Consider the following 13,472-nt stretch of genomic DNA (forward strand, 5'->3'; position numbering starts at 1 on the left):
CCAAGAGTGTCATAGTTGCTGTATTCTGAGCTATATACAGGCAAAAAATAACACCGAGATTCTAAAATCTGAGCTTGAGGAGAGGCTGTTCTAACTAAAATGGATAAGGAATAGAACATATCTACTGCAACAAACTAGATTATATATTCTATTATTCAATATACCACTAGAATCCCTACTTTATCAACTCTGCTGCCTCTGAGGGACATGAGCTTTGCTGAAAAGCTGCAACCTATTTGGGATCAATCCAAGCAAAAAGGAGAAAGAGGCCTCCCAGCACCAGTGGTCCTTGCAGTCCACCTGGGCTTTGAAACAGCCAGGCACACACTCTTCAGCTGAAAGAGGAATAGTAGTCTACTCACCTGGAATGCACTAAAACCATTAATTTTTAATAAGTCATTGTAGAAACTATGTGTACACACCCTCACATCCTAAAAATGGATGATGATGGTTCACTCTGTGAAAATTTCTTCCCCTCACAAGGAACAGATTATAGGAAAACTATAATCTCAAATCTCTTATGCTAAATTCTTCTACTAGCAAGAAGCATCTTCTGTAAGAGTTCCCATTCTAGCTACTGCCAGAACAAAGCTCATCTGCTCTCAAGAAATTAATCTTTAGAAATTCAGCCAGTCTATATTCTTTATCTCTTCCAAACAATGCTGGGAAGAGACTTTTGGAACTGTTTTGAGCACAAAATGTAGGATGGTTTTTATGGAGTTAAAGGCAAAAAATAATCCCTGTGCAATTATATGGATAAACTAATACTTGTTCAACATGAATTATAAGATAAAACTGGTCAGTAAAGACCAGGTTTTTTTTAAAGAAATCAGTCATCCAACATCTTAATGATCAGAAAGTACCTGCAGGAATTCAGCACAATGCAAGCATAAGTGCTACTGAACCTCAGAAGAGTACAGTGTAGAGATTATCTCTTTATTCTGAAAGTGTGCTGGTTGGCATTTCAAAACCATAAAGCTGCTTTGAGTGAGCAACTAGAATTCCTCCTGCAGCCACCTGTAGTCAATCTAAAATATCTTCAATTTTCTGGATATAGAAGAAGAAAATAAGGCACAGTGGGAAAAGAAGAAGAAAAGGTAAGTGTACAAAACCCAACAGGAACAAGTGTTGTAATGGCCTTTGCATTTTTATGGCAGTTTATCTAGGTTGTACAGGCCTCCCAAATTGCTACCCTGAAGCTCTAGATACTTAAGTATCAGAACACAATCTCTCTTTTTTTCTGGTTTTCAAGGATATTTGGCCTATGGTTTTCCTTCCAATCTTAAAAGCAAAATAGAGACACCTAAGTTAGAGTATGTATGAATAAAGAAGTTTTATTCCCTATATATTTTTAAACTATACCTTAGCCAATGCTAAAGGGTTTTCCAATGTGACAAAATGAATTGGTTTCTTTTTCATTTGTGGAAAAATAAAAAGCAGTGAGTACCAATAAAGTAAAAATCTGCATATGCATTCAGAAGTCATCACTTTAAATCAGAATTATCTCCTTATCATCACAGTTTTTTCATTGATTCAAATAAAATCCCTATATCATTCCAATGAGGCCTGAGTAGAAAGCATCAAGCAGTTACTAATATTTACAAATATGTCTTCCCTAAACAAAAGCTTAGTGAATTGCTGTTAAATTAGCAAGCTACCCAAATGATCCAAGTTATGAATACTAAATTTAAATTATGAGCTCTGCATTCAACCTTGAAAAAAACATAGAAAATTAATATAGCAGTTGAGTGCTATTAAGGAACAATTTGTCTATTATTTATCTATTGCTTCTAAATATCATTGTTTGATCAGCTATTCAAAAATCACGCTGAAAATTTTGTGAGTGCCTGTCACCATTAGAAAAATATAGAAAAAAATGTGTAATAACCCCCTAGGGTACAATATCTTTCTGACAATGGATTTTAAAACATATGCCAAAAATTAATGAGGCAGAAATTAAAACAGATTGAGTAAAGTTTAAAATAGCTTAAAGTGAAAGATATTTATTGTGAATTATTTTCACAGTTTACTGAAATAAAAAGTCAAGAAAATAAAGACTGAGGTAATGATTACCAGGAACCAATGATGAAAAGGGGTGCCTCTGCCTGAATTAGGGTGCAAAAGAAGCCATATGCCAAAGTCAACAGTTTAGATTTTGTTTAACTTATTTATTTAACTTTTATACATGCATGTGCAGTCCTGAAAGTCATCATTTACTGTCTAATGTGGGTTTACATTCTTTCTTCCTCCACTTGTGGTCATGCCCCAGGGTCCAGCCAAGTTGAAGACTGAGCTAAGTATCCAGACCAATGGCTAAATCTTCTTCTACTATAGGTGCATCTCTTGCTTCTTTGAAAAAAAAAATTCTTTGTATAAAGGATTCACTCTCTTTAGGTCCATATTGTATTACATTTCTGATGAGTTAGGCCTCTCGTGGTGTCTTTTAAAGATGCCCTGTAAGATTATGGGTATGAAAACAGTCAGTTAGAATTGGATGATACTATGGTAAAGTCAGTTTTCACTCAAATATTGTTAGTGAATATTTTATTAGTCTAGGTGTATTGTCCTAGATACCAGTGAATCTTTGGTTTCTGACTAGGAGCTAATTCCCCCCCTTCCCTTCAACTTGAAAAATTAATTGATTTCACATTTCTGCATGTTTTCTATCTTAGTGAAATGTTACTGATGTACAATAGGGCAGAAGTCAGTGTCTCTGTGGTAGACCTTAAACTCCCTAAGAATATTGAATAGAGTCAGGCGTACATGGAGAAAAAGAGCTGTGAGGATTTAGTCTAAAGGTAGCTCCTGCTTTTGTGTCTGACACTGTATGGAAGAGTGGCATAGATATTCCAGATGGAGTAGAATAAAATTAAATAGCTCAGCTCTGAAGAGTGGAGATATGGGGGAATAAATGGAAAGAAGGGAATGGCGAAGAGCAGGGAGAAAATTACCCATTTTGCATATAAATGATGTAATTACCCCCTCAGCTTCTCAGGCAGAAGTTGACATCCCTAATTAGAATAATTTTATGATCTTCTGGGGACAGATATACAAAAGCATAAAGAGAAAGAAAAAATAACAAATACAACCAACATCATAGGCTGCTTTTACAACATAATTTTGCAGCAGAACTGATGATGTACATCCAGTCTCAGCTTTATAACAAATTACCATGTTTGTATTTTACTTGAGATGATTCACAGGGCTTGATATAAAAGGCAGAGGCTGAATGAAACCTTTTCAGAGAAGAAAATGATGAAACCACAATACAAAGACAGGGATTTGAAAGCCTGCTGTAATGTGTTTCATTATTTTCTTCTGATTAATACCGTAAAATGAAAGCCACTGTGTTTAACCTGTGCTGATGCTACAGTTGCTGTAATTTAGCATGGGAACTTACAACTTGTGCATGCTGATTGTTTCATACAAAGCACCTGGCAGCTTTGCCAGGACATACCCTATTAAATCTACAACAGACATGTCCAGCCACCAAAGGCTGCCATTGTTACTTGTCTAATTGATGTACAGTATTCCACCACCTCTCCACTTCCTAATTTCTGGGCAAAAAAAAAGTGGGTATTTAGCCTTTTCCAGATGGTGAGGTAGCAAGGGGACTTGTTGTTTTAGTCCATGTGGGAAGGAAGGGATTGTGCTACAAAGGAAGATAAAACCCAGGGAGCGTAGCAAATCTGGAAAATTCCATTATCTTATGGCTCATCTTATCACTCTTATCATCTGACTGACTGATTTAATGTTGCCAAGAGACTTGACAGACCAACTTGTTAGCACTAGATACTGCATGCAGTCGTTATTGGTAAATCAATTGTTACCACTAATTTTATTCCAGCAGGTTAATATTCCAGTAGTCAGGACTTGGCTGAAGGATATGTTTGTGTGCAGGCATTTCTCTTTTTTTTTTTTTTCCCTCACATAGCTGATTCTCTTTTGCATTTCCTAAGTGTGATTTCATGGTAAGGAGACAAGCTAGAAGCCAAGAGAATAAAATTATCCTCAGGCATAAATGCAGAAAAGCAGGCTTGAAATCTCAGAGGAGCTGATGTTCTTGTCCTATAACCATTACTTACAGTAGTGACTAAGTTTTGAATAATTCAGAAAAATTAAAATCTTTCTGGAGTTATTTTCATGACCAGTCCTGATTGATTAATTAATAAAAGCTAACAAAGGTTTTAAGCCTCAGAAAAGCTTTGGGTTTCGTTCTGCTCAGAGGATGGTCACGCTGTCAAGTCCATTCGTTCTGAGCTGATTCATCCTGCCCAAATTAATATGATTTGCTCATAGACCACAGAATGTGGAATAACCACCGTGCTTTTTGAGCTAATTAAATATTATCTACTGCACCACGTGCTTAATTCTTCAACTCCATTTACATAAGTAGAGAGAGAAACATATTCCGGTTATTTTATCCAAAAAATAAATCTCAGATTTCATAAAGATGAATCCTTCCCTTCCCAATTCCTGTGTTTGTTTTGCAAAACAAGGAAGGAGCAGATAAAATGACAGTAGTGGCTCAAAGCATCTCTCAAGGGGTGGTTTTGTGCAGGGGGCTCCACAGTAGGCACTGGTGGGGTGGTCAGTAGGATTTAGGGGTCTTTGTGTTATCCTAGTGTGAGTCATGGCTGCTCTGAACAGTGCACCTCCCAAATTCATGGTTTCCAAGGCTGGGAATAAAAATTAGTTCACAGAAAAATAGAGTGCTCAGTGAATATTCCTGAGTGGGGAGGTCTTTTGAAAAATGCCCTTCTGTGCAGAACTCTGAGGGAGCTCAGCAAAGTGTCAGGCAGCTGAAACAAAACTTGTGTACAGGCAAATAATGTCCTTTGGCTGTTGTGATGTGGAGACAACAACACAGCTCTGCTCTTCCTCTGAGAGAGAAAGAAAATGAAAGAAAAAGAGTGTAAAAAATTAGCTATGGTGCCAGTACAATGTGTAAAAAAGCTGGCAGAGAGGGACTTCAGTGGATATCATGGATGTGATGATCCTGAAAACGTATAAGCATAAGGGATTGATTCTTGAAAATAGGCTGAGACATGGAAAACCATGTGGAATGATCCATCCTTCAGCTACCCCTGTCCACGAGGGAAGGGTGCTCAGTGTTTACCCTCTTGCTGGAGGTCCTTTCCATCAGAAAATCAAGATTTATGTGCAGAATGTTTAACTCAAAAGCAAATATATGGCTTTCCAGCTTCTTCTTTTGTAAAGATGTATATACATCCTGCCAAAAGTAGCACGCAGCCTGTATCAGATAGAAATTTTGTTTATTTCTGGATTGTAGCATGCATATAAATTAATCTGTCTTTAGCACTATTTCACAAGAGGGGTGCTCTGCCATCCACAGACCAGCATTTATCTTTCTGGTTCCTGACACTGTGTGGATAATACATCACTGGAGCAGTGGTGCTAGTTATGATGTATGACACCAACATATCATAAAAGCCTTGCCACTTCTGTGATGTATTATTCAAAACACGGAACGAAACGGAAAGATCAATATAATACAGGTCCTTAATTTTTTTTTTTTTTAAGTGGGTTAGAAGTTTTCAGATTAAAGAAAATGGGCTTCAGAGAGTTTACACAGAATCTCAGTACATAACAGAAATGAATGAGAATAACTGTGATTTCATATATGACCCAGTTTTTAATGAAAAAAAAAATCTGTCTTTTTAAGTTTCCTACGTTTCATGTCCTCTCTGTACTCAGTTGTGCTGCAGCCAGCTTCCTACCACATTCCTACAGAGCATCTTCCACAAAATGCCTTCTTCTAGTGTGCTCAATAATCAGAGAAATTGAATGAGAAATTATTTTGATTTCACATTTCTTCTTTTATTTCAGTTTTTCATCTCCTTCTAAAGTGCTGGGACAGTTTTCCCCACCTTGTGCTCAGAAAGATGAAACAGCACGAGTCTGCCAGGTATTCACATACATGAATTTTGAGATATTGAAAAATATTATTAAAAGTAACAATTGGCACTTCTGGCTTCTGCATATCTCACCTAAAGAAAAGCAATCCCTCAGCAAGCCAGAAAGACATTCTTAGGTCCAGAAGGTCCTGATCTTATACATCTTATCAGAATAAAAACTCAGTATTAATATCAATTTTATTTTTATTGGGGAGTTGCAAGCAATCTTTTTTACATTCTTCTCTTTTCATATGATTTTGGTGCAGTCACCTGTGTTATTTTCTCTTCTTGAATATTGCATTTGTCTATCTTTAACCATTGTTTTCTGCTCTTTACCCAAAACTTAATAGTATTGGGATAGTATATGTATTAAACTTTCTTGGCTAGCATGCACATTTTTTTCTTGCCTTGATATTATTTCCTTGGCTCCTTGAAGATATTTTATATAGTTTTATATCCCCTTAATCTCTTTTTTACCTTAGATGTGTAAATTAACTTCCCTTGCTTGTTCTTCCTCTGTAATACCTTCTAATCCTTGAATCATTCCAGTTGCCCAAATTACCAGCATTTGTGTTTCCTGGGGACTTGGAACATAAAAAGGAATTAAGAGTCTCCTGTCTACCACGAGGTGCTGCTGTGAACATACCTGTTAAGTGTAGCCTTAAACAAAAAGAATTGCAATTCCTCTTGCACAAAGTGGGCCTATTTCGATTTACTATGTATTTTTATCAGTTTTTGGTACTATTCACAGTCCCAGACGCTCTTTATGCATTGGCTACTGTGTTTCCCAGCTCAAAGAGCTTAGAGTGGAAAATTTTAATTGCATGTGAGAAACATCTAGCATAGACCCCTGCAGAGAGAGCTACACATTAAAACCTCCATGATACTTCAGTTCCTTTAGAATACATATTTAAGACATATAATATTAAGTGATAAATATGTTTATATTTATATTTTTTCTAAAAATAATGTTTCAATGAAAGTATTTCTGAGACAGTGAGAGAGGAGGGAAATAGTTTGGACTGTGCAGCATCCAAAACCTCTGCAGTTTATGGATGTCATGGCAATTTACATCTCTTAAGCCCTGATAATACAGAAGTGTTCATTCAGATCATTCTGATCCAAATACAGCTAATTTTATCTAGGCCAGAGCAAGAATATAACATGGGTCCTCCAGCCAGTGATATATAATAACTGTCTACTCACTAAGGAGGGACAATAAATCTGCCAGAAATGTTTTTCTCTGTCTTCAGGCCTGAGTCTAAACAAATCCTTACATGTGGTCAAAGTACTAGTGATGCCAAAGAGAAATATGGTTGTGCTGAGAGGCAGCTGAAGATGCACATCTGTCTTCCAACTTCCTCTTTCTGCACATTGTCACTGTAAAGGAATTAGCCCAAATGATATGTTTGATATGGAATTTCCCAAAGAATTGCCTATAAAAAACATGGGGTTTTGGACAGAGAACAACATTCTATATTGCTGTAGCACAGAAGAGAGTAACTTAATATAGTGAAAAATAATGTGTTAGGGTTGATTATGCTGTTGAATATGTATAAATGTGAATACAAATGCAAATGAGCAGTGTGATTGGCACTTTCATTTCTAAGTTTTCTGTATATATACAGAAGTACATATACTCTAGTATTTTTTATGTCTGTGTACTTGAGAGCACCAACATTTCTAGGAAAAGCTACTCTTTGGAAGCCTTTTGAAATTCTGAAAACATACAATGGGATGTTGACCCTTGGAAAACCTGTAATTTACCTGGCATCAATCTCTGACTTTATGGACAGTGTTGGCAAGGAGTCAAGAGCAGAGGGACTGTCTTCTGTGACAGTAAAGGAATGCTAACTTTTCAGTGCTGTTTAATGCTAAGTTTCTCTTTTACAATGTGTATCTGTCTCTCTACCCTAACCTAGTCCTCACCATTCCCTTTTTCTACACTTATTAAGAGCCAATTAAGTAGCTGTGAAACAATGACCTGCAGTTGCTACGAGTGAAACTTGCTTTCTGAGAATTCTCAAGTTTGAGATATAATGAGTACAGCGAAGAAATAAATTGTGGTAATGTGAGCATTCAAAATAATATCTTTTTTAGATAAATACAGATATTTATCTATGTGTTATATCTAGAAATACTGAATGTAGTGAAAGGTGGATGTTGCAATTATTGGAAGTACATACAAGGTACAAAGAGAGACGAATGTGTCTCAACTGACAATCATAAGTAGAAAGTATAATGTAATTTCCTTTTTTAAGAGCTGTGTTGGAGGTAAAAAGCTAGATGGGAGCCATTAGCTTGTAATGATTTATAATGTTTTTAAAAGCTTCCACACAATGAGCAGAAAATAGAAGAATGGTACTGGTCCACAATTCACAGATGGTCATTTAGGCAGAGAAAATAGATCCTCTGATGTGTTTATGTGTAAACTTTTTACAACACAAATAGAGATTTGATAAAAGGAGCAGAATGATGCAGCAATTATGTAAGGTACACAGTTAAATCCTGAGCTTTTCTTTCAGAAAAATATCAGTAAATATCAGTGTGTTGATTTGGAGAAACACATATTTAGAAAGACTCATGGGTTCCTTTTGAGAACTTTTTCTTTGGCTTCTAGTGCTAGCAAATGAAAGCTAAAGTAAATTAACTTACTACATATATTGCTAAATTTTAAAAGTACAGAAATGTCCCTGAATACATAAAGAGAAGTTTAGAACTGAAATATATCTCACTTCAGCCTAGGTCAGAACAAAACATAGTAGAGAATTTTCCTTGATAAAGACAGCACAACTGCTATGAATTGCTACAAGGCTTTTAAAGAACTATTATTTTCCTTAAACTACATCCTTGCATCCAAATTATGTTATTATCTAAGGTAACAAGGCAAAGGGATGATTGTACATTTGGTTGAAGATAGAATGTAATTTATAATTATTTCACTTTTATTGTGGAAAGAGAAAAAAAAATGCGGTCAGCCCCTGAAAGAGACTGGGAAAGTTCTAGTTTCAGGTAGATACCGCACATTATTCAGCAAGCAGCCTGGGTGAAGTAAACACAAGCCCTTTTCCACCCCTCATAAATGTATCCTAGCACCTCTGACCCTGACAGCAAGCCCCAGATTGCCGTGTGAAAGGTGAACTGCATTTCCACAGAGGCCACTTGCGGGAATCTATAAAACCAGAAGGTTTTGGGAAAGCTGCAAAAGGCAGGCCTCAGAGACAGCAGAACTGTGATTAGAGCTAAGCAGCAGCCATGAGATAGGTCAGCAGAAAAATTAGGTAAAAAATAGAAAAGCAAGGACAGATAGAACAATGGTCTGTGTATTAATGCTTGTCTAGAATAACTCTCTAAGCTACAGAAAAGTTTATCTAGCAAGATATTAGGAAGTTGTAAGCTTCAATATGGAGCTCTGTGCATTGTGTTTTAAGACTTGCAAGCAGGTATTGTATTTGAAATATTCAAGCATTGTTTAACCAAAGGTACCTGTACTTATAGTGGTTGGATGGAACTACTGTCAATGTGCTTTTGCTTTGTGTGATTGGTCAAAAAATTTATAAAGTGAGTTGTAACAATAAGTTCTTTGTCTGCTGCCTGGGATGTGAGCTGCTGGCATCTTCCCACTGTCATAACCATGGAATGAGAGTGATGCTGGGAAATCAAACAGCTCAAGGCACGTTCCCAGCAGTCCCATCCCATTTGTGATTTGTACACAGCCCCTGGCTGGCAATAGCCACTATCTTATATTTTCTCCCATTAACTGTGCTTGGCCTGTCCATATTTAAAAGCTGAAGCCCCTTCAAGCTGATCTTTGGCCAGTGTTTAGGTGCCTGCTACAGTGTCCTAAATGTATGTGATACCTGGGAGCAGCTAGGTCAGGTCAGAATGCTTCTGAGAGTGCAAAGACGTTTTTGCTCTGTTGGGCTGATTTGCTCATGTGTGGTTGTCCAGTTTTGGGTATCAGGCACCCTGCTTGGATGTGGATTGCTGCTTCTCAAGGAAATTATTTGTGTTCTACAACACACAACTTAGTTACTACCTTTTGAAAGACTCTTTTCCTTACTCTGGCTGGCTTTGGTGTCCAAGCAAGCTGGCTATTATGAAGAACCCTATTAATACTTCTCAGTATTTAATGTGGATGATTTAAGGACCTTATTCTGGGTTGTCATTTTCTTTAGCACCGAAGCACCAGTCTGGCTCTCATTGATTCCTGAGATTAGGTAATTACTAGCCTGAGATGTAAGAGGAATGTAATTCAGCTATGGAAAACAGCATAATGCAATGCCATACACCTTTGAAGAAATCTATTACATGACTTTGGGTGGTGTTCTGGAATTTGACAACTATGTGGCCTTGTTCCAAACAATTAAATGAATCTCTCTTCAGAGCATATGGTGTAGAGAACATGTCATGTTTGAGAAATATGGTTGGCTGGTAATCTTGATTTTTAATTTTACAAAAGAACAATTATTTGGCACAGTATAAAGCCTTTTTCCCCCCTCTCTGTTAAGTACCAATGTGTTTTCTTCAAAGACAGAAAAAAAAATCTTTTCGGGAAAATCCTGTTTTTCCTTGCATATCTGATAGATATTAATTTTTGTCTCAGTTCTTTTGAACAACAGTGTGGCTGGTTTTGTATCCTATTGATACTAAAAGTTTGTGATGAAATCAAAATCCAAATACTCAGCTATTGCAGGTTTATAGGTTGGTCTGTGTGAAGGATCTGGCGTGTATAATTGTTTCCAAAAAGTCAGTGCTTGAGAGACAAATTCATTGTTTGGTACACCAGAAATTCATCAACCTATCCTTCTCCCCTACCTGAGATTCATAATCATGTTTAATAGTCGCACTAGGGTCCAGGCTGGGTGATGGAGAGGAACTGTTTGTGCTGCACAAAGAAGGAGCAATCTTGCTGGAATCCTGGATGCTGAGGATTTTAAACTTTCTGTGCTGAAAGGCACAGACCCTCAAGAGAACACCGAATTTGACCTGAGGCTGTGGAAAAGGCTTCCAAAAATTATTGATAGCACTGGGATATGGGTGTGTAGTTTGATTAGAAGTGTGTAACATCACAGGGTGGAAAACTTAGAGTTTAAGGTTTTAGAATATAGCCACATATATTGAGCAAGATGGAGGTTTTAGGGCAGTGGCTCGTTGTTCTTCTTTACCTTCTTAACCTTCTTTTTTATGGCTTTGGGTGGTGTTTTGTAACTGGACAGAAAATCCACATTGCAGACTTTGAGTGATTAGTTATTGGGTTAAAAGTGAAAATAATTTAGATGTAATTTCTTAATTGGGTAGTTTAGCCTTAAAAGACCTTGTAGAGAAAGATAGTTAGCCATTTTGTAGCTTGTTAGTAGAATGCTGCAGAGCTTGTGACTTGTAATATAGATAAGAAATAATAAACATCCAAGCCTGAATGCGAGATACCATCTCAAGAGCTTCAATCCTGACCTTGACAGAGACAGAAAATAAGCCCAAAAGTGACACAATCTCACTTTTCCCAGGCTTCTGGAAACATCTCAGGTGAGATCTAGATGCCACTGCATCAGGAGAGATCTCTCATTGGTTTCACTGAGCAGAGAGCAGTGGTATTACACACAGACCAGCCACAGAAAGACATCTCCCTTCTTGGGTTTTGTGTTGCTGAAATGGCTCCTGAGATATTAAAGAGTCTTTTTTCCCAGCCCTGTGACTGAAGAAGTCAGGATTCCTTGGCTCTGGCTTTCAAGGTTGTTTATTTTCTCTTATCTATTACATTCTTTCTCCACCCTGCTGAGATCTGTCCAGCAGGTCGGTTCATGGCACACTGACTGCCCTTGGGGTGGTGTGTTATCTTTTTATACTAAAAACTACATGTACTTTATTTACAATAATTTTGCAATACCTATCACCTATGTTACACAGTCTGTGTCTACTCTAAACCAATGCAAAAGTGCCACCATCACAGCAGAAGATGGAGGACAAGAAGAAGAAAGAAGAAAAAGATGAAGAAGAAGACGAAGAAGAAGAAAATGAAGAAGAAGAAGATGAAGACAAAGAAGAAGAAGATGAAGAAGAAGGCGGAGAAGAAGACGAAGAAGAAGAAGAAGATGAAGAAGAAAAAGAAGATGAAGAAGAAGAAGAAGAAGAAGAAGAAGAAGAAGAAGAAGAAGAAGAAGAAAGACAGGACACGTTCTCAGATTCCTCCATCTCGCCTCTTGAACCCCCATTCTAAATCCCCAAAATTCTGCTTTTTTACCCTGTGATGAATTCACTATCATTCTACTCAAACCCTTGGGGCTGGTAATTGTTTCCATGGGTTAAAATCGAAGGCACCGGTGTTTTAAACTCTGTACCAATGTCTCTGAGCCCCTGACAGGGTCTGAAGCCATCTAGGGCAGTCAGATGAATGTCTCGGGTTCTGACACTCCCTGCCCCTTTGTGCTGCTCCTGAATTATGGACCCTCTTCAGATTCCCTGAGCTGCTCCTGGGTGAGGCAGGATCAGAAGGCTCCTGCCCACTTGGCACAGAGTCCCTGCAGGCAGCTTGGCTCTGCTGGGCACTGTGCCACAAGCTCTCCCAGACTGCATTTTTCTCTAAGGAACTAAGGGGATTAGGCTGCTAAGGGGAAGTCTAAGAGGATTGCTGATTTAAGAGATGGCCAAAGGGGCACATTTATAGTTTTTTAATTAAAAGATGTTTTGACTGGAAAACCAGAAGGATTAAGGAATTGGTAAAAGCGAGTTAATGTCAAGTGCAGGGCTGAACCACAAATTAGATGTATTTCTCTCAGATCTTTGGCTTCTAACTTATTTTTTCCTGAAATAAAACAATCTGTAAATCTTACTAAGGTAATCTCCCATCAATCTTTTTGACCACTCCATCCCTCCTGTCCACAATTATGACATTACAAATACATTTAAATCCAACACAAGAATTTGAATGGCTGGTAGGATAAAAAGGGAGATATTTAACAGACTATGAAATACTTATTGAAAAATCTCATATTTCATGAGAGTAATAGCCAAGTCCACATTTTCTAAGCACAGATGTGTTTGAACATTTAAATGGACCCGTCTTTGCATTATTACTTTTATGTCTACTTATTTTAAATGGTCTGCTGTATATGAAAGTCAAAAGGAGAGAGGCAGAGTATCAATCAGGTTATAAGGAGAAATTTTTACACTTCTAATTCTAATGCAAAATAACCACTGTTCCCTATTTTATCTATAAATCTCTTGTTTTTATACTATTGAGTCATGTAAAATTGTTTTAAAGATAAAGTGAAGGTGTTAAGTCAAGGGAAGTAATTTTAAGTTTTTAATTATTCTACAAGTTTTGCCCTACAGCACATTTTCTTACAACTGTACCTTTTGTTCAGCACTAAACTGCATTAATTACTTATAAGGCAGACAGATCAATATCTCAGAATGTCTTATAAATAATAGTTTAGTTCAGCTGGAAGTTTTTTTGTTCATTCACCAACATTTTATTCTCATAGCATTAACAGCAAAAATATGGTAGTGAAATAAGAGTTCTTATCAAATGAATCTGTCAGTTCAAGGACACAG

This window comes from Camarhynchus parvulus, chromosome 4, assembly GCF_901933205.1.
Source record: "Camarhynchus parvulus chromosome 4, STF_HiC, whole genome shotgun sequence".
Taxonomy (NCBI): domain Eukaryota; kingdom Metazoa; phylum Chordata; class Aves; order Passeriformes; family Thraupidae; genus Camarhynchus; species Camarhynchus parvulus.